Here is a 23,172-nt window from a genome sequence, read left to right as displayed (position 1 = left end):
TAAAAACATGTTTTTAAAGCTATAAACCCAATTCCCAACCATTTTTTGACGGTCTTAAAAAATAAAATCTATCGGAATAAAATCACAGAGTTTTGTCACTTCTAAGACAAGACACATTAATTCTTAACATGAAAGTGAATAATGAATCCAAGACAAAAAATGTCGACTGTTGAGAGCAGATTTGTCAAACTATCTGCCAAGCAGCAATTGCATGCTATTCAATCACGACCACATAAAGTCTAGAACTTATAGGGCGCATCATCGTTAAAAGCAGTAAGGACTATGTACCCATTAATAAACAATATCCCAAAATGCGAAGCACGACACACACAAAAGCATGGTCAACAAATCGGGGCCATATGCAATAACCCTGTCCGGTCTGTGAGACAGAAAACCTGATTCATGAGACACCAGCAGTTTTATCCCATTATTCCAATCCATTAAACTCAGGAAACAAACGTAGACAAAAAGCCTCTTTTTCACAGACTTTTAGAGTGAGGGGGTATTCAAGGCTAGATATGAAGAGGTGCAATCCTCTTGATGGAGCTAGGGGGAAAAATATCAAGGAGTTAGTCCACACACACAAGCACACACGGTCTATCATACGGACAAATACACACACACACACAGAGTAATAAGTGGCATTCGGAGCAGGACAAGCTTTTCCAGGTTCGCAGGTCATGATAAATCTCATGTTCGGTCACTGGGCTGTCTGAGGCTTCCTGTCTCTTGTGTTCATTTCACAACCTTTACCTTTGCAGCAGCTGGGCATCTGAGCTTACACCCTCAGCCTTTATAACACACACAGAAATACACGCTCACACACCATGACCGGCAGCGTCCCCTGTGTTGGTCAGAAGGCTCTTATCAGATTGTTTTGAAACTGGTTGATCATGTCTCTCCCACAGAAGAACCCAACCTTTAACACTCACTGGAGCAGTCAGCCATCCATCTAAAGCAGCAAAGGGACAAAATACTACACTCAGTACTCACACAAATATGCACCTATCAAAATAAGTCTTAAACCACTAAAGGTTCAGTGGTCGACTCAAGCAGATTAAGCTATCACCATGTCTACTTTTGAAACTAGCTGGGACTGTAAAGACTGTAAAAACAACACATAAAAGACTTCAGACGACACAGGTGATTCTTGGTCTGCATGCTGGCCTGCCAGGTCCAATCTTTGGTCTTGTATTCATTTATTTATATTGAGCTTTAGTTCTTGTGTTTGACATATTAAAAAAAAAGATCATTTATTGTTATTTTTAATAACTGAATCATTTGTTTTTTTGTTTTTACTGTTGGCTTGTTTCATTTTCCCTTTTGGGGGGATTTTGTCAAAGTTTGTAAGACAAGACATTTGAAACTGATAATGGAGTTGGTAATTCCATTATTTTCTGATATTTTATGGATGATTCATGAAATTTCAAAGGTTATTCATCTCACTTTATAGGAAAAAAGTCAATGCATGCTTTTATTCTAAATATAAGTGTACAAAGTAGAGACAAAGTAATCAAGAAATTAAGCTCAGAACCTCCCGTGATGTTGATGATAAAATTGGTCTATTCGAAAGCTTGGAAAGAAGGATTGCTGTGTCAATACAAAGTTTTTCTGGGTGATCACCTTTATCCTGTGATGAGACATCTCTATCCTGATGGGAATGGTCTCTTTGAGCATCCCCAGGTCTCAAGTGGTCTCTGAATGGTCTGATGAGTGTGAAAATGGTGTGAATCATATGCTAAGGCCTTCACAGTCACCAACTCTCAACACAGCAGAACACCTGTGACAAATGCTCTCTTACACTACCATCAAAACATCAAATTAGGGAATTTATTTTGAAAGAATGGTGTTTCATCCCTCTACTACATTACAGAGACTCAGAGAATCAATAAATCTGTCCCATGTCATATATTCACTGCACGATGACCCTTTTCTAAAGATTATTCTGCAGAGATGCAAGTGAGAACACAAAAGTCCAATCCAGTCGTCTCTAACATTAACCTGCCAGCTCCAGAGTACGAGGTCGATGTAATGTTTGATTGCATCGGTGTCAGAAAAACCAAGGTTATAGTCTTGGTGAATTCCCAGCTTGTGAGTGGCTGTCTCCTGTCTCCTGCCTCCTGCACACTTTAGCCAGGCTACTCCCTCGCCCAAACCTTTCTATGTGAGAAAGGATAACCTCAGACAGTGTTGTGAAATTATTCTCCTGCTCTTTTGTGTGAAAGCAGGTTATGTTTAAACAGCTTATATTAAATAGTTGTCCTCATTCAAGGACAACTGTTTAAGATTTATAATCGTTATTAATATTCAAAAGAATTAAGATATTTAAAAAGAAAAAAACTATTTGTTAGTCCTTATCGTTGCTTCCTTTCGAGTGTCTACCCATTCCTCTCTGCTGCAGCGGCTGCAGTCTAAGCAGAGATACCCAGACCTCTTTCTCCCCGGCCACTTCTGGGGGGACACTGGGGTGTTCCCAAACTAGCCCATAGAAGTAATCTCTCCTTTAGTACTGGGTCTGCTCTGGGGCCTCCTTCTAGGTAGACATACACAAAACACCTCACCAGGAGGCGCCCAGAAGGCCTAGCTAAATGCCTAATCTACCTCAGCTAGGCTCGAGGGAAAACACCTGGTGACTGGAGCTTGGCACATGGGGCCCGGCCAGGCGCAATTTGAAAGAGAAACATGGGGCTCCATGTGCCCTTAGGACCAGTGCCTTGTGGTTTAGGTGGCGGTCAGCGGTGGAGTTGCATCCCGGGTTGCAGAGCATTTCTCTTTCAAGCTTAATTGAGCCCAGTATGAACCAGGAAGGAACTTTTGCTGCACTTTCAACATTTCAGTGAATGACTCCCCGGTGAGACGGAAGAATAGACTTGCTTTCAGCCCACTCATCTCCTTTCTTTATCCTTACACTCCTCTGCCTGCATATTTATTCTCCTTTCTATCCTCTGCAGATATACTCTTCTCTCTACCTTTCCAGTCTGTTCGGCAGGCCATCCAACTTCAGATTGGCTGTAGGTTTTTTTTCCTATTTCATATGAATCATAATAACCATCTCATCCTCACTACCGTCTCCTGTTATCTCTCCACTTCCTTCCCTTCCTTTTCTTTCCTCAGACAGCTCCCGTTAGTGTAGGTGAAACTTGTGTGAATCAGCACTACCCGGCACATCTCTCCCACTCCCTCCTGGCTCAGTGTCTCTTTCCCTTTGCTGGTAATCAGGGGTCACGTGTGACTTTGCATATAGTGTTTGCACTGCAAAGACCCCACTAGGATCTCCAGCGCACCTTTTAAAAATAAGAACACATAATAAAGCCTTTCTATTCTACAGACAGATTTGATTCACTTCACTTCACCATTTGTGAATAAAAATGAATGCAAATGAGTAAACAGAAGACACACGTTGCAGAAGAGAAACATGGTTGTTTGTTTGCCTTGGAAAGCTGAATTGTCAAAATGTGAAATGGAGTTGAACAATGACGGCCATCAACCACGCCACTGCAGACATCAAGGGAATACCCCAAGGGTGAAAGATAGCTCTGAGAGAGGTTTGGTTCAGGAGTGAGGCACAAACTGAGTGACAGACGGGGACCTCAGTTCTCTCTTCTGCAGCCTTTTCTCATGCAGCTGCCAGGATCATATAAAGACACAAGGTCATGCATCATTGCACCTGGAATATTCTATTTACAAAATGTATTACATATTATTTTTAAGCAAGTTTATCGGTTTTTTTCTGCAGCAAATTAAATTATAAATGACAACAAAAGATAAGTGATGTCTACATAAGTCATTTAATGCAAATATCTATGTTATTTCAGTCTCATAGGCACACATTTGCATTAGGCAGGCATGTATCAGCCCACAGTGCAAGACATTAGGTGGTTCTGTCTCTCGCTTTAAACTTCAAAAACATGAGTCAAGCTTTAAACATGCATTATTTATGGCCTTGATTGGATGTGGCGTTGCTCAGTCAAGCATATGTACTGCATGTTTTCCTAAGATGCTGAAAAACCAGCTGAGATTTCACTGACATGCCACAAAGTGACACAAACAATATTCGTCTTGCTGCTATGGCTACAACACTCATCTCTCTCTTTTTTCGTTTCATGACCGTTTCCAACAGCAATCACATCTCAACACTTTAAAAACTGCCCCAATTATGTTAACAGTACAGACAGCATATCTGCCTTTTGTTCTTTTCTCTGACCACTCAAGCCGAGCCAACCTGTAATAACATTTTCCAGACAATATGTGAATGCAAAATCAAAGGAGCTGAAGATGATAAAAGATAGCACACAAAGCTTTGCTGGATTTCACAAAGCAAAGGAGAAAAGACAGTTCAACTGTGCAGATAAAGCTTGAGAGGATCAAAGCCACTGTGCTGCTACACCAAGTCTACATGTTGATATTAATCTGAAGGAATCAAGACTTAGTTCAGATATGCCAGAGAAGCAATAAGATAACAAGGATTTACTTTCATTACTGGAGCTTTGCCAATTAATACAGTTCTTTAACAATGTGCAGCGCCTACCTGAATAATATGACTTCCTGCGTGGTTCTAAATGAAGGCTCAGATTCACGTTGTTAAACCCGCCACCACGGGTAACCGAGCATTGACATTATTTACCCAGTCTGTTGGTTGGCATGGCAGAGAGTGCAGAGATAAGTTTGGGATGCAGATGAAAGAAAGATCCAGGAAGAGAACTGGAGGTAGGAAAACAAGGAGAGAGGCACAGGCATGGGGAGAGATGTGTGAACTAATAAGCAGAAACTTTGGTCCTGGTCAAAGACGTCTCTGTCCTTGCACATTCCTTCTTACACCTACATAGCCCCCACTGCTCACCACCAACAGGAAGAAAAGGCCATCTGCCTGATGTCCTTCGACCCACACACACTCTGATCACTGCACAAAAACATGCACTAGTAGTTAGGGGAACAGTTCAGTTCAGTTCAGTTCAGTTCAGTTCATTTTTATTTCAAACATTTCAAACATGTGCCTTCACAATCATTACAAAATATCATTCCATTATTTGTTTGAAAAGGAGTAGGCTGAAGTATTTACTTATTTGTCCCTACCCCCTCAAGTTTTACCTCTCATTCATTTAATTTTTTTTTGTCTTAAATTAAACAAACAACATATGAAACATATAAACATATGAAGTAAAACAAAACATAACATACATAAATCAAAAACAAGAAATTAGCAAGCCCCACCACAGTATAGTTTCTTTCATATGAAAAATACAGAATGTGTATATTTGCAGATACACAAGTTATGGAAAAACAACAAACCAAAACAAAACAAAAAAACAAAAAAACAACCAAAAAAGAACCGCAACACCATTACCAGCAACATTACCATCCTGGGTTAACCCCGTTTTCTTCATTCTTATACTTATTTAAAATTAGGTTTTTATATTTTACTTTAAACTGTTTTATGTTTTGACTGTCTTTTATTTCTTCTGTTAGACTGTTCCATAATTTAACTCCTGCAATTGAGATTGACATAGTTCTTAAAGTTGTTCTAGCACTTTGTATTTTTAAATTCCATTTCCCTCTTAAGTTATACCCACCTTCTCTTTCTATGAACAATTTACAGATTTCTTTGGGAAGCAATTTATTTCTGACTTTATACATTATTTGCGCTGTTTTAAGCTTCACCAAGTCTTGGAATTTAATAGCTTGCATTTTGACAAAGAGTGCATTTGTATGGTCCCTGTACCCTACATTATTTATTAATCTAATGGCCCTTTTCTGTATTATAGTTATTGTTTGTGTGTTACTTTTGTATGTGTTTCCCCAGACCTCTACACAGTAGCTCATATATGGCAGTAGTAAAGCACAGTATAAAATGTGCAGTGCTTTCTGATCCAACATATGCTTTGCTTTTCCCAGGACGGCAATGCCCCGTGCCAATTTCCCCTGAACATAAGTAATGTGTGGCTTCCAACAGAGCTTGTGGTCAATGACCACCCCAAGAAATTTTATTTCATTTACTCTTTCTAAATATACATTGTCAACACATATTTCTACTTCGATGTTTTTCTTTTGGTTTCCAAACAACATAAATTTGGTTTTATCGAGATTCAATGATAATTTATTTATATCAAACCACTTCTTTAATATCGTTAATTCCTGTGTGATCATTTCCAAAACCTGTGGCAATTCCCCACCTGCACACAGTATATTTGTGTCATCTGCAAATATTACAAACTTTAAAATCTCCGATACTCTGCAGATATCATTTAAGTACATAATAAACATTTTTGGACCCAGTACTGAACCTTGAGGTACTCCACAAGCTATATCCATCAAATTAGATTTATATTCATTTATTTGTACATATTGTTGCCTATTCCCTACATAGCTTTTTAACCATTCCAAAACCACTCCCCTAAACCCGTACTTTTCCAGTTTTTTTAATAGAATTTCATGATTAACAGTATCAAACGCCTTCTTTAGATCTAAGAAAACTCCGAGCGCATACCTCTTATTATCCATACATTCCGTTATCTTTTCCATTAAATCTATCAGTGCCAAAGCTGTTGATCTGTTGTTTCTGAACCCATACTGACTATCTGTCATTAATTCATATTTTTCCACAAAACTGTCAAATCTTTTTATGAAGAGTTTTTCCAGTATCTTAGAGAACTGGGAGAGTATTGACACTGGTCTATAGTTTGTAAAATGATGTCTTTCACCGGTTTTGTAAATGGGAATAACTTTAGCAACTTTCATTTTTTGTGGAAAAACTCCTTTTTGAAACGACAAGTTTGTAGTCAGAGAAAAATTTAAATAAAATTCCAACAGCCGAGACTTGCATTTCTTAGTTTGTAATAAAGATCAAGGGTCAAAGGAACTAAAACAGGGACTTTTGTGGCACAACGAAAAGGAAAAATACAAGAAGAAATATTAGCACATACAGAGAATGAAGATGAAGAGCAAGTAAAGGTAAATATTTCATAAAACTTTTTCATAAATTTTTAATTCTGAAGCTTTTGATGTTGCTTTTCTTTGTTTGGATCCTGAGAGTCGTGAAATGTTTGCTCGCCAGCATAATAACTTTTTTTTTCAAGTTTCAATTAAGCATTAATGTTGGTTTGCTGTTAATAGTTTATGTTTTGCATAATAGGCCTAGACAAATATTGCATAGATTGCCATATAGTGTGGTCATGTTTCTCTCAAAATGAATTTTGTTCACACTGATGACCTGACTTTTCATTTAGCACATCATCAAGTCACTCTCGTACCATTAACATGGTTTATGACGTAACATCAGCCAAACTAACAACAGCCTAATTTTACTATCAGCCTCTGCTGTAATTTAAATTTACTGCATATGAGAAAATGTTAGACATTAAACATAAACATGTCACAATCTAAAAATCAGCATTTTAGCATGCAAGCAATTAGCTCAAAGCACCAGTAAGTTTGAGTGCAGCCTCGCAGAGCTACTAGCAGAGCTGTAGACCAGGACTGTCAAAGGTATGGAAATGGGTCGGCCAAATGGTCAAAGCTTTGTATTGTGTGTAAGGTGGTAAATCCGAGAAGCTACAGTATGCAAATGCGCTTCATTGATTCACAGCAGTAGCATTTCTTTGATATTAGAATGACTAAATCCATAAAACTGATGCACGTTGAAACTGGACTTATTTTCCAGGCTGTTTTGTAAAAGGCTGAACACACTAAAACAAGTCTGACACCCCTGCAATAGAATATAGGTCTTGCTGAACATTACTGTCACCAGTTTACTTCATTAATTTAACATGGAAGTCTCAAGGTATTTTATCTCTTGTAATAAAGAAATCTGTCTGAAATATTGGTGTAGTACAGTCAAACCTGCAGTGCTGAATATTTGTTACCTCTTTCTAGGTGTGACAGTTCATGCACGAGCACTACTGACACATCAGGATTAAGAGCTGTTACTTTATAAGGTAGCTGGATTCTTGTGAGATTTCAATCACAGTGCATGACTATAGGTTTTAAGCTACATGCTTGTGATAAAATCACAGTTCCTCTGGATGAATCAGTGTTATCTGCAAAGAGCAAATTTTGCTGCAGCCATGAGCATGTATTGAGTGGGGCATTATTTTCTGTACATAAATGTTTTTTGTCTCTAAATTTTCCTTAAAGTGACCACAAGAATCATCCATTGACATGCTAACTAACTAAAATCATCACCTCTTCCTCGGGGAAAAGCCAGATGAGTTTTAATCTGTGTTTGTCCTCACCATCTATTACTTCGTGTTCAGACTGCAAGCCTTCCTCTAAGAACTGAGTTTCTTTTTATCTTGAGTATCAGAAACATTTCTTGGATACCTCCACTATACTCTTATTTGCTGTAGCATACCCTGTTTCCCGTGCTCAGCTTTTCATCTATCGCAAAGCAGAGACCTGACTTCTGTACTATAGAAGACACAACAAAGGCAGTGTATCTTTGAGGATTTATGCAGCATAAAACGCTTTTTTATCTTCCATATAAAGTCAGCTGGGTACTTTATCGCTCCAGCTGCTTTGGATTTTCTAGCTGGGATGTCAGCTGTGTTGCTAAAGTTGATAACCATTGCCTTGGTCTTGAAGTTGTGCAAAATTTGTTTCCTTTTCCGATTGCTTCTGCTTAAGCATTTATAAAAGCTTGAAGAGGTCCAATATTTCAGGAAAAAAGCAGTGAGGATAGAAGGTATAAAACATCTGAAAACCAACCAGTCTGCAATTTAAATCTCTCCAGACTCATGCAGTGAGACTAAGGTCTAACCAGAGCACCATTAAGGTTTCGTTCTTAGAAATGAGAAATTATTCATATTAAAATATACCTCAGCTGTGACAGATGGATTGTACTGAAGTGGAACTAGTTTTGTACTGTAGTTGTGAACATATCCTTCTGTCAGCAGGCTAAAGCCAACAATGATTTCCAACGCTTTCACACCCACAATTACGACACTTAACAGAAGTGATAAAGCCATTATGCACTATCCAAAAGACCTGGCAAAAGCTGATACAGACACCCAGAACTCTGTGGCTGTGGCTTCACTAAATGTGCCGAGCACTGATTTAACTTCAACAAATAAATGCCAAGCCAACAATAACTCAGAGTATCAGTGTCCGGGAGTCTTGCTGCTAAATAGCATGCAAATACGAGTGGATGCAAGACTACATGTGCATTTCTGTGAGTGTGTGCGCAGATGCATGTTGATGTGTGTCTTGACTTGTTTCAGTTGCAGGCTCTTGGCTTTGTGCCTGATGGGGGTTAGTGGAGGTTGGACCACTGCCTCCCTGCTGCTCTGCCCCGCTGTCCCACAGCCCCTCAACAGCTACCAGTTAGAAGAAAGCGGAGGACACACACACACACACACACACAAACACACAAACCTTCCAGCTCTCAGTCCCTCTCTGCTGGTGAAGCAGGAGGGGCGAGTTGAGCTTCTCCTCACAGCTGCTCGTCACACACTGCTGGAGACACTGGAGGAGCTCCAGTGACACAGCAAACACACAATCACAAATTCACTATTGCATTTTGTCTACATCCACACACACACAGAAGACTTCCAACTACATTAACTATACCCTTCATGATCACAGGCCTGAGTAAAATTACCACCTTTCCCCATGATACATCATCACACTCTTTCCAGGCTTGACTCTTTTTTGTCTGCAGACATGTGGCACAGTGATTTGTGATTGGAAGCAAACCAGAAGAACAGCAGGAGCAAAAAAGACTTTCACTTGCCCTCCTCCTGCCGCCTTCCTGCTTTGGCCCATCATGACTACACATTGTCATGCTAGCAGTGTTTTGCCCTCTAACCAGATATTTCATTACCCTTCGTACTTTATTATCTTTTCAATGACAAAGTAATTTCCCCCTGGAGCAAACATGCCATCAACACACTTAATTATATTTACATGGTGCCATTGCTTTCTTTGTCCTTTCAAGATGGATTTGAAGCAAGAGTTTGGCAGTGAAAAATACTAGGGGCTAGGGACATTAACATCATTATTACTGAAGGCGGAAGAGGGAAAGTATCATTCGAGCACTTTACAAGATGCTTATTTTGTCGACTGTAACATCAGGTGATGATGGTTTTCATTTATTTGTATGTGGTGACTGAAGTGCTCCTAGAGTGCCAAATGAATATCTGAAATATCACTCTGATATTGGATTTTTAGTGGATGGCAGTCTAAGAGGTGATCTAGGTGTTGCTAGCATAAGATTCAAAACGAGCACCTGTTTTCCAAGAAAACAACATTTCTCCATTTCAAAGTTTGAAATTAAAATTGAATAAGTTTCTTTTGTTCTATTGTCAGTAAAATACAAGGTATAAAAATATAAAAATCAAGCACAAGCTAGGGAAGCATAGTGGTGCAGTGGTTTGTCCTGTTTCCTCACAGCAAGAGGGTCCTAAGTTTGAATCCAACAGCCAGCCGGGGTCTTTCTCTGTGGAGTTTGCATGTTTTCCCCATGGGTGGCTGCATACTCCTGCTGCTCTTCAGGGTGTAACCTGCCTTTCATCCTGTGACGGCTGAGATAGACTCCAAAACTCCCTGAATTGGATAAATGGAAGAAAATAGATTTATGGATGGATCTAAGCGCTATTTATTATTGCTTTTTGTTTTGGCACCACACAAATGCAAAACAGTAAGGTTTATTTGAAGTGCTGCAGGCTCATCAACACAGAAGCCATATTAGGAAAACTAGTGTGGACAAATTCCCACCAATTAGTATTTGGTGTGATTTGTGTTTCTGGCCCTGTTGTCTAAAAAGACATTAACCTTATGTTCTGTTTTAGATGTTCATATGCAGTCTTTCTGGTAAGTCCACAGTTAAGGCTTGAATTTAAAAAGTGTTTATACATTTACCACGATGGTCTCTATGAGCTAGAATTAGAAACTTCACTTGAATGACCTCTGAAAACACATACAGTGTATATATAAACTTGCCTTTATGTCATGTTGTATATTATACTCTTTTGTTGTCTGTTTATCATTGTCCAGCTGTCTTGTTTGTTGTTTCTATTATAGATATTTTTATTGTAGCTGTTTCTCTTCTTATGTTGGAAATTATTATGTTTACTGCCAACTTGTGTTTTGCTTTCTCCACTTTATCTTAATTTATTCCTATTTATTCTTTTTCTCTCTTATTGCTTTTCTCTTTCAGTTTACCTTCTGAGCATGTAAGATTTATTATAAGTTATAACAAAGTAATTTTTTATTGTTACTATTATTGTATTTTCCAGTTCAGTCTGTTTGTTGTTAGGTGCTCATAAGTACCGTGTGTTTATCAAAGCTTTCTGCTGAAAATAGTTGAATTTGTCTAGAAACTACACTGTGAGCCATTAAACAAAAGAATGCACTGAGAGGCATTATACATCTGCAGAATCCACTGATGATGAGTCTCTGTAGGTTCAACAATGAGCAAAGGCGTTCACATTACAAGCAGACAATACTCTTAGAAGTCTGCATGTAAGGAGCCTAGAACTTTTGACTTTTCATCAAAGCAGATCTTTTTCTTACTGATGATTTAACAAAGAGAGTTTCATGCCCATCTAATGATTAGAAAGACTACCAGCAAAAAACAAAAACAAGCAAACAAACAAACAAAAAGACTTCCTTCAAAACCCCCGTGACTCTATTTTATCTTCTTTTAAGATGTTACCGCACATTTCAGAATTTGATTTGTTTTGGAAACTTACTAAAATAATTGACATATCATTATGCTTTTGAGTCCTCTTTTGAGAACGAGACATCTCAATAGCAAACAAAACTTATTGGAAGTGATTGAGTTATTTTCGCTGTGTGCCCAGAGTGGCCTCAACTTCAAACAGCTACACCAGCAAGAAATAGATCAGAAGCAAATGTCCACTTTACTCAGCTCTTTTCCTGATTCCACTGACAGCATTCTTAATGAGCACATTGTGAAGGCCTTTGTTTTTTTATACAATCATTGTTGCTTCTCCTGCTCTTTTTCCAAGAAAATTGTATTTAAAGCTGTGTAACCTTTAATGAAACCTGAAAAACCATATGCAATTTCACATACGGTTCATTTCACTCCAATCTGTGCGCACATTTCATGCAAATATCCAACTTGAGATTCATCTGTTCAATTATGTTTATGATCGAGTGTAATAACGTTAAGATTTAAGTCTCGGGTCTATTGTAAAGATGGGGGTGACAGCTGAGATATGTCATCCTCTATCAAACAAAGACTTTAGCTCCTTTTTCAGAAAATGACAAGCAGTTATAAATCAAAGTTAGCAATTAAAAACAGAGGGCCACAGGGTTTGAAATCATAGGTGAAGGATTTAGAAAGTGGACTTGACTTCATTTTATGGATGTTAGAGCTCATTACTTAAGCAAAACCATAAATGGTGATTAACTTAAGAGGTTTGAATATTTTATCCTCGTAAATTACTTCAAGCGCACCTTTGGCAAACTAAAGTGATTACACTGTTACAGTGGCTAAAAGAGCAGAAGAACAGCTTTTAGACCAAGCAGACAGATGTAAAAACAAAAGCCAGTTTAAATACAAAGCATTAGGATTTAATTAAGCTTTAGACCTGTCACACAATCCTAGAGAGGAGTCAGCAATCATCTAGCAACCACTGATCTCAAGGGAAAAATGTGTATTCCCCAACCGGTTGCAAGTGTGGTGAAATTAATTACTAAAACACCATTCACACAGGGCTAAAGACGATTCAGTGGTTTTTAACCATTACTTGCAATTGCGCTGGTCTGTAGAAGATTGATTCAGTCACCAGCAGTAAGCATGACGGTCATGAGAGCATTCAAAAACTCACCGAGCAGCAATGAAACTATGAAAAGCGCAACCCAATCAGACACAGAGAATATTTGCCTTCAAAGTAAAAGTTGGGCCATTATAGCTGCAGCCAACACATTTCAAAAGGCAAAGATTTTACTTTGAAGGCAAACTTCCCAGTTCAATACAGTACAGAGAGAAAATGGCAAGTGCTTGCAGACAAGTCTGTGTTCTCCATGCAAACTAAGGGACAATTTTTCAGGGATGCTGGTGCAGCCAGTGGATATCCAGGCTTAGATCTCCATGTTTGTTCACAAGTCATTGTTCACAAATAATTACTTTAAAACAAGACAAAAGACTACATTAGGGTGGCAGTTATGATTATTTTGCTCTCCACCTGTACTTTTTATGTTAAAGCAAACAACTGTGCTCAAACATGATTGGCCATGTGGACTATAAAAAACAGAAACTGCATATGCATCCGTACTACTACATCTACTTTATGGAGATTAATACTGTATGACAAGATGCATTGCAGGGAAACAAAGCAGTAAAGTTGAGTGTCCCTAAAGAGATTTAGAACATGTCATACAGTATTTTAGAAAAATCCTATAGTCAGCCAATTTATAATAATCTCAAAAAGCATTTAGCCAAGACATTAAATCATTCCATCACATTTTGTCCCCAGCTGTAAGTTAGGAGTTTTGTGCCCAAAAAAAAGTCAATAAATTAAGGCAGCGTTAGAAATACCCATTCTTTAACAAGTGCATCTGCTGTGTTTAGACTTAATCAAAGGAAATTACCACAACGCAGTTCTTGTACTGCCTTACAATTACTGTGTAAGCAAAGCTGATTAAAAGTCAACCCCGTCATTGCTTCCCACCATGCAGTGATGTGTGGAGAGGCAACGCCTGGTTCAGAAAGGAGGTAATTTAGCAAACCCCAAATGAAATCCCCGCTAATTAAGATGAGTTTCTTCCACTGTGAGAGAAAATAATCTATTGCAAGAAAATCCATAGAAACAGAGGAAGCTGAAACATAAAGCAAAATGCTCGCATGTCAAAGTTTTCTGTTTTAAAAACATATATCACTGCTCCTTTACTGCTAATATAAAATACTGTACATACTGTTTATACAGAATATACGTCTTATCTCAGCTGCTACCTGGTAATACATTTCTATTATGTCCTCCATCCATTTATTCTCTTTTCTTCTCGCACAGCAGCAAACAACAGCTTAAAAATAAAGCAAAATAAATGTCAAGGTTTCTGGATTTAACTGGAATTTTCTTAAACTAAGGTATCTAGTTTTACATAATTAGAATAACGCAAAAAGCAGAAACATTCCAAACAAAATTACTATCAAAATACAAATTTTAATTGTGTTTTCACAAGGTGGGTACCGCTGACCTTGACTAATCTGATTTTGCATTATTTTGGTCCCAAGTGATGCATTTGCACTCCTCATTTTACCAATAACGACTTTGTATTCGGTTTAATACAAGCTGGGCTCTTGTTCAAATATGTCACTTAACAAAGAAGTATTTCCTTTTATCTATTCTGACATGTTTCTCATTACACCCAGTAAGTGGATCGAGCTGAGAGGGTCTGAATATTGTATTTCTTTTTTCTGTATTAGTGCCAAGACACTTAGGCCAACAGTTGTTTTATTCTGTTTGACTCATTCCCCGTGCTCCTCATCTTCTCCTCTGTTTGTTCAACAAAATCATTTCAAATGACGCGCATTCATGCAAAGATCCAAAAAGCCAAATTCACGATAGTCTAAGTTCAGAATCAAAGTTTTAAAATATGCATATACAGAAATAGAAATTCACTGTCACATTCAGTTTGAGACCTTTCCAGAGGTTCTTCAGTTGTTCTTTTATTATCATTATTTTGCATCACCATCAGCTCTTGACTCTATGGCCATTTTGGCATAAGTAAAATGCAGGGCAGTTCTTAGTAGGATTGTTCCAGAAAGCAGTGAAGTCTATCACAAAGCACATTATAAATGGGAATTCCAAGAATCCGCTTATTCTGATTTTGTTTTTTATGTTTTGCTTTATATTTATATTTATTTGCAAATCAAATGTAAGCTGACCTTCGAAAGCAAGCAAAAAGTCAAGTGCAGATCTTCTCCTGACTAATATTTCAGTCTCAGTCAAAAGAAATTCAACATTATGCACTCCACACTGTATATAAATGCCACTTGTTTTGCACATATTCAACTCTGTATATTTTATATATTTTATTATTATTATTATTATTATTATTATTTTATTTTATTTTTTTACTATTTAATTTGTAAAAATGTGTACACACACACACACACACACACACACACACACACACACACACACACACACACACACGTAGGAAAATATTTAGTATACACATCCAGAAATGCATACACTATTATATATTGTACATATATTTATTAGTTTCAGGTTGGCCATTCTTGTATTTTGCTCGTTTGTGTTGTTGTGTTTGCACATCTCTGTTGCTTGTGGGGCTCGCACACAAGAATTTCACTCGCATGTGCTGTGCCAGTGTGCCTGCACATGTGATGTGACAATAAAAAGTGATTTGATTTGATTTGAAAAGAAAAAATCCCCACAGCACGAGTCCTCGCTGACAATAGATTGCCCTTTCATGAGTCCAGATGAGTGGTGGCCAATTAATTTTCCCAAAAGAGAAATGTGAGAAACTGGGACTGCTGAGGAGGGCCACACAAATAACCTGATAAAGAGAGAAAATTCATATTGCACCAAACTGAGTTTGTTTATTGATGTGGTCCTCCACAACAGTCCCAGTTTCTTGTGTGGGCCTGTGGGGAAAATTAATTACCCACCCCGGCTATAAAGGGTTGTGTTTCTCATGGTCTGAGAGCTGTTCAGGTGCCTTTTGGCAAACTCCCGACCAGTCGGCATGTGCCTTTTAGTGAAGAATGACTCCTGTCTAGCCAGTCTATTATAAAAGCCTGATTAATGGAGAGCTGCACTAGTGGTTCTTCTTCTGTAAGGCTCCTTCATGACCAGAATTAAATTCTGAATCTCATTAATCCCGCTGGTACTTGGTAACCTGTTTGACTGAGTCTTCTGGCCTGATTTACTTTGATACACTCCTCCAATCCAGCACATCAAAGACAGTTTTTAAAATTAAGCAGAGGTACAATGTCAGTGTCATAACAAGGATTTAAATACTTAAAGTACGTAAATGGAATATTTCAATCTTCTTTTTTATATAGTCACAAAACCGTGTTGCTGTGACATTGTGGAGGATTGTGTGCAGACTACTGATTATTAGGAGGCATATACCTTTTACAGGCATGTGTTTTGTATTGTATTACAACATTAAAGAAAAAACCCAAAGATTAAGATGATCCCTTATAAACAAGAATTTTGTGGCAGTGTAAAAGAAGAACTTCATTTTTAATGGGAAGAGAAACCCACTAGAACCAGGCTCATAGAGGTTTAAACAATGTACCAGATCAGTGTGATGCTAAAGAGGATTTTTTAATTGACCATGTACAAAATATGGGAATAATTAGACAAAAGTTAAGAAAAAACTTAAGCATGTAAGAAGAAGGAAGGATTCTTCTTCCTTCAGTTGGACATTTTTCTCTCTTGTTTTAGCTTTAAGGACAATCTGATAATAAGTCATTCTATCCTGAAAGTAACACATTTATGAACTACATTTTCAGCATTGCTCTGTGACAGGGTTTTTCTCAATTTAGCAAAAGCGTAGCTGAAAGCAGTCCTATACATTTATGCAAGTTGAAGGGATGGATGGTGTTTGGTACTGTTGCCTCACAGCAATAGAGTCCTGGGTTCAATAACCGGACGACCGAGGCGTGGATTGTTTCTTTTTTCTGTTACTCCAGTGATTTGAAACTGTATGCAGGTGTGAATGTGAACGTTAATTTATCACAGTCATCTGATAAATATAACTGAGTATCGTGTACATAGTAGTGGGAATGTATGCAGTTTTTCCTAATAATATTGCATAAGGGAAGTATGTAAAAAATGACAGTGTCAGAGTTCTAGGTTTTTGAACCGGTGCTTTGTCTTGTGGAGTTCTGGTTATTTTAGGTTGTTTAGTTTCCTACAATGGTTCTCTTTCTATCTTGTCCTCACCGTCTTGTCTCCATGTATCTTCTTGTGTCGTGCGCTCCCTCTCTCTCCGTGTCCCCTGCTCTCCCTCTCTCCTGTATCTCTCACTCTGTCTTAGTCATGTCCCCGTGTTTTGTCTCCCTTACCGGTTTCCATGTTCCTCTCTTTGTGTTTCATCCTCGTCTCCCCAGTCTGTCGTGTGTTCCCATGTTTGCTTATTTCCATATTAGTGTCAAGTTCGCATGTTTGTGCTACTTTCTGTTTATTTTGATAATCCTTTCTCTCTCACATTACATTCAGGTTTGTTCCCTTACTTCTTTATGTCTTATTTGTTCCCGCTGTGTTTCCCAGTGGTCTCCACCCCTCTATTCCTCCCCTTGTATATATGTGATCCCAGCTTTCCCTTGTCCCTCATCTGAGTCTCTGCTCATCAACTCTTGTGTTTCCCAGTTTTTTCAGTTTAGGTTATTTGTTGCATTTTAGTTTATTTCGTATCTTTATGTTCAGATTAAATAAACGGCTCGCTTTGTGTTAACTATTTCCTGTTCTCCTGTGTCGTCTGAATTGGAGCCTCTTTTCACCTCCCACGATCTGCAGCCATAGATCTTGACAGTAGACTCTGACCAGAATGGAATACAGAGAATACACAGACTTTGTTTTTGTGAATTTTGAAGAGTTTCAGAACCAGCTGCTAATTTTAATGGGCGGTGGCTGATCCCTTTTCATGAGGGGGAGAAGGAGAAATTAAGGCAAAAGATCTGCAGTTTGGTATGCAAACTTATTGCAACCTGGCAAAAAGACTTCTCAGCTTTGAACCTCCATCCCCGCACAGGGAGCACTACACTGACGGCCGTCTCAGCCTGTCGAGGCTGCCACAGATATTCCACTTGTTGCCAAGCTAACTCGAGATGAAGTTGAATTTTGTGTTTCTAAGTCTTCCCAGTTTAACCCTGAGCCTTGTGTTTTCTAGACTATTGACTCAGGAAAAAAACTTTTTTTTCCCATATACGAAATCTGAGAGTGAGTTTGGTGATGTCAGCACCATCACTTGTTGGTCCCTCGGGTGGAGACAGCTGGTGTTCAGCCAGTACCTGAACCCCATCCAGGGCTCTTCACCAGCCCCAACTGCTAGTGGAGGCAGCTGAGCACCCTGCACAGCCGCAGGCACAGCATCCAGAGCAGGCTGGGAGACCTCTGGCTACTGCTTCACCAGAGGTCTCCACCCCAACTGGTCCTGTTCCATTCCCAGCCAAAGGTCTGCACGCTGCTACATATTTGCCTACAAATACATGAAGTTAGGTACACTACAATAATGGGTTAAAAAGTTAGATCAAGAAGGTAAGAAGTATAGTAACCAGTGCTACTTCTGTGGTAAATCCTAAAATCCTGACTGAAAATCTTTATACACACCATTCCTTTGCAAATGGTCACATAGATGATTTGCTCTTTCCAGAATGTTATATGAGTTGTTGAATGGTTAATATTTCTGAATACTGTTGAAATTGATCTTTCATTAAGAGGTAAACGTACTTGAAGCACTAAAGTACAAATATGTTTAGGTATTAAAGTCTGTGGTTACCAGGTTGCAGGTTACAAGCATGTGTGAATGTTTGCACTGTGCTTTTCTATCATTATTGAGGATTTAACTTGTCAAAACTGGCATTAAGCTTGTTTTTGTTCTAAAGAATTCATACAAAATATTTTTTTTTCACAAACTTATTTTCAGTTTCATGATTATCTTATTGAATCTGTGTTTATCTTAAATGTAGATGTAGATATAAGGTATAAAAGATCGAGTTTCAAGCCAGAATCATGAATTTGTTTTTTTTTTATGCTAAAAAAAGTTCTCTTTTTTGTATATATCAGGAGGTATAATTACTGAATATTAACAGCACCTGTGCCAATGTGAATAACTGTGCTAATGATGAACATCCGCAGTAATAAAGGCAGTAGAAAGCACATATCAACAGGGAATGAGGTTTAATGGATTCAGAACTCCACTGAGGCTAATTTGAATGCATGAATCTCATTATAACAGCAGGAAATGGCTTTTGACAGGTTCTGTGTGACATTTGGCTCTCTGCTCAACTGTCCACAGTCACTGGCCTGTCAACCTTGTCACTTCTTTTTTTGCCAAGGGAGCTATGGAGACTGAAATCCTTTTGACAGCTCTCTGTCCATTAAAAAGGTGACAATGAATTCCACTGAATATCTGCAGTATAGACTATAACAGTTCAGCGGTGAAGGAGCAGCAGAATACTTTGCCAAACAGAGGAGGAAACACAAAGCACACAGGAGACATTCAGATTTAACAAACATTACAACAGAAATAGAAAATGCAGCACTGATGTTTCGCCTGTGTGACACAACACTGGGACATAAACTCTGCGGCTGACTAACTATGTAATTGGGACAGGCGTGAATCCAGTATGAAAGCAGCTGTTTGCGTAAACAGGGCCATGTTTGTTTTCTTCTCACTGAACACAAATAAACTTATTTTAAAAATGTGTTTCGAGAATCATTTACATGCTCCAAAACAGGACAGACTAAAAGGAAAACTGTGGAATGAGATTGGGATACAGAACAAGTGACAAAGAAAGAGCCAAGAGCTTAACTTAAATGAGTAACTGAACATTTCAGTTCCTCAAAACCTAACCTAAATCTAACCTAAATCGCAAGTCAGATGTGAGTAAAATCAATAACCAGGCACTGTATGGCGCTGATTAGAGGTAAGTAGGGTGGGAGAAAAGAAAAAGAGAGTGCAGTGCGTCTCCATTAGTTGAATCTAGGGTGGATTTCAATGGACTAACAAAGAGCTAATGATAGGAGAGATTTTAAAATATTCAGGTAGCACTCATCTGCTGTGAAACTTTGAGACCTGTATTAACATACCCCCACTTTCTTTTTACGTTTCTGATGCCCTTAATTCAAGGTCTCCTCATAAAGACCTTCTTTGATTATTTCAGCGATTCTACCCAGGAGACTGAATCCTGTTTTAGACGCACACAACATCTTCATTACACACCGGATAGGAATGCAAAAAAGGTTGGAAAAGAAAAGCACGAGTAGGCCGAACAAACACATTCCCAAACACTCTGTCCTTTCAGTGAGGGTCAGTAGGCAGCGAGCTGGATGGAAAGAACTGGACTGACCTTTAAGGCTAGCGATGATACAGTCACATAAAAAAAAGAAAGGTAACACTGAATGAGCCCTTTGTCCTACGTTTTGTTACAATGATAAACTGCACATACAACCAGTTTCTGCTACAACTAGGGGAGAGTAAAATCTCAAAGGTGTCAGATGTCAGGCTGGCAGACACACACACACACACACACACATTGCTAATGAAGCCTTTCCACCAACCTAAATATGAGACAAGATAAACATGTCATTAAGCTGCTTTTTTCACATGCTGATGGATGTTCGATCTCACTAATGGAGGAAATAGATTATATCTCAATCCTTTCTGTCCAATTAACACTAATTGGGTGGTTCGGTAAAAAAAAATACCATCTTGCGTAAAACTTTACAATATGTGTAATTGTTTTTCATTTTTAAATGAGTTATGAAACATTTTATTTTATTTTTCTGTAATATGTTAGCACTCACGTCTCTCTTCTCAGCTCCTCCACATCCTGCCCTTGTGTGATTACTTGCTTCACCCTAATGTGTGCCACCTGGGTTTATTTGTTCTTCCTGAGAGTTTTTGGTCTGTCTTTCTCACTCGCTGTATCAAACCATCTCTGTACTCCCTGTTGTGCTGCAGCAGTCTGTTATACTATGAAATTCTTTCTGCTGGCTTCACAAGTAGGTTCATTCATTAAGACACTCCCACAGTATTGACAGAATAAGTACTCAGTACATTAGTATTATGTATTGTGCAAGAAATGACGATACATCAAGCGGTTACATTTTCATAGCTGCTTTGATAATTTGAGATGACAAAACCCACTGTAGTCAAATTATTAAACATTCATCCATCTTCTTCTGCTTATCCAGTTCAGAGATGCAGAGAGCTGAATCGAGGTACCTCCTAGACAGATCCCCAGTCTAACACAGGGCTAACAGAGAGAAAGACAACCATTTATTTCCACATTCACACCTACGGCCAGTTTAGGGATCATCACTAATCCCATGCAGACCGTGAGAGGAAGCTGGAGTAGCCATAGACACAACCCATGCAGGCACAAAGAGAACGTGGAAACTCAAATGAAAATCAACTGACATTTCATTTTGAAACTTTTTATTCAGTTATGAAAACATATGTTCTGTGTTTTGCTTTTTCTGTTTTTGTTATTTTAATGAATAACTGATTTTTTTATTAATTATAATGGGACGGATTAATCCCCTTGGTGGGGGTATGCATCTATCCAGCCCTCCGTCTCTTATTCACAGGGGGTTAATGCCCCGTCTCAGCTGTCATTGGGTGAGAGGAGGGGGAGATGTTTCCAGTCTGTCACCTGGTTACGCATAGAGACAGGCAACCATTTACACTCACTTTCACACCTACAGTCAGTTTAAAATCGCCAATTAGTTTAGGGGCCAATTAATAACAGCTAATTAAAGCTGCTTTATCTGTTCATCTCTCACTTTGGAAATGCTTGTGGGTGGATTCTTCTACTATCTGATGCTACAGGTAATAATCTCTGGATTTTAAAAAAAATTGCAAATAGCTGGAAGTGAACTTTAATTTGGGATTTACCAGTTTTAGACATTATTGATAAGTCTTATTAATCGGACTTGTCACAGCCTTTTCATCATTCAAATCATACAGTCGTGGTCATGGAAAGGCATATGACCTCTAAACAAACTACACAGAGCTTTTAACTTCATGACTAATGGATACTGCTGTCACATCGGTCATGAAATCCTAAAGAGAGTGTGACTGAAGATGCTGGTTTGAACATTAGTATCTGATTAATTTGTTTGTTTCTCACCTCTTTTCAAGACGGCACTTGGCCTCCATCCAATTGGGACACGGTTTTTGCCAAACTAGTCCTTTTTATGGTCAGGGTTGGGAAGAAGCCTATCCCAGCTACCATAGGGCGAGAGGCGGGGCACACCTTGTGCAGGTCACCAATCTATCACACTTCCCTAAATATAGCTAAGCTTATTTTCTCTGTGTTAACTTATTACCATTTTCTTTGAATAATAGACTGAGCTGTTGTTGTAATTGTTATGCCTTGGAGTGGGAAGAGTTAATGGCCATGTAGACAGTAAATGCAGCTCTTCTTGAACATCATTGTGTAAGGCCATGATGGTGAGCGGACTACAGCGACTGCACTGAAAGGGGCCCACTGAAATGAAGTTTATGCTTACATTCAGTAAGGAAGATAATCACACATCTTTCTGCTTCCTTGGTGTTCGGTGGTGAAAGTATGCTTTAGATCATTTTCCCACACTGTCGAGCTCATTGCTGACATCACAGGTCTAGTCCATTCATCTTTTTGCTTACGTTCTTCAGGCCAAACAGCCTCCACTTCACATTTTCTAAATCTCACTGTGCATCTGTCATTCTCCCTGGCGGATGCCTTTGTGCAACCCAACTCTTCGCCATCTCCGCCTCTCCCATGTTACTCAAGTTCCATCTATGGCTCCATCTTTATTTCCACCACCAGCATTGACTCTGGGGGGTCCTGCCCTAATTTTTTATCACCGACTGATTCCGTTCTGCCGCGATGTGCCATCGGAGTCTATTCGTCATGTAGCTTAACGGAATTCTCTATATCAATAAATCATGTGCACTTCCTTCCTGATCTCTCCTTATTGAAATGGAGTTTAGCCCAGTGTGCAATTGTTCCTTAAAAGTTGAGTTAGTTTTGGAGATACTTTTTTAACCCTAGAAAAAATATTTTCATAGTTTTTTGTTTTGTTTTGTTTGTTGTTTTTTTTGTTTTTTGTTTGTTTGTTTGTTTTTTTGCAGTTTGGCCAAACAATCTGCACTGTAAATGTGGTACAATAATCCACTGCTGTGAGGAAAAGGGAATAAAAAGAGACCGGGCTGGCGATCCTTTGAACAGCCTGTTATTTCTGACTGTATTGCTCAGCCACCCTCATAGTTGCATTTTGAAAGATTTTAAATCTTTAATGGATGTGTAAGAAAAGTGAATGAGGAAAGGAAATTTTTGAAGAGGTATGTGCATGTGCACCTTAATTGTTGACGGCATATATCAGTCCACTCTAAAGTGGTGTACCTACTCTTACAGTCACCTGTAGAGCCATTCATCTTGCTTGGCTGATTCGTCAAATTTACTTTGCTCTTGTTTTGATCTGTGGAAATTTGCATTCAGCAAACTATATTAAAAATCTGACA

At 38.6% G+C, this 23,172-nt stretch overlaps 1 protein-coding gene across 4 annotated transcripts in view; it reads right to left on the bottom strand.

Moving 5' to 3' along the window:
• The window catches only part of drp2 (dystrophin related protein 2), a 179,802-nt gene that overhangs the window by 79,439 nt on the left and 77,191 nt on the right, over positions 1 to 23,172 (bottom strand). The window contains exon 1 of one of the 4 annotated variants that reach the window (XM_086302087.1): positions 4,529 to 4,654. The exons of the other annotated variants lie outside the window; for them this stretch is intronic. The gene's annotated coding sequence lies outside the window, so the exon portion shown is untranslated. Of the gene's footprint in view, positions 1 to 4,528; positions 4,655 to 23,172 lie in introns of those variants that run through there. 4 annotated transcript variants of the gene reach the window in all.

This window comes from Aulonocara sp. 'chitande type north' Nkhata Bay, linkage group LG2, assembly GCF_057382095.1.
Source record: "Aulonocara sp. 'chitande type north' Nkhata Bay isolate Kocher_YH1m ecotype deep benthic linkage group LG2, A_spYH_male_GT1.1, whole genome shotgun sequence".
Lineage (NCBI taxonomy): Eukaryota > Metazoa > Chordata > Actinopteri > Cichliformes > Cichlidae > Aulonocara > Aulonocara sp. 'chitande type north' Nkhata Bay.
Note: the sequence above shows the minus strand (reverse complement) of the source record. Positions and strands in the feature narration are given on the sequence as shown.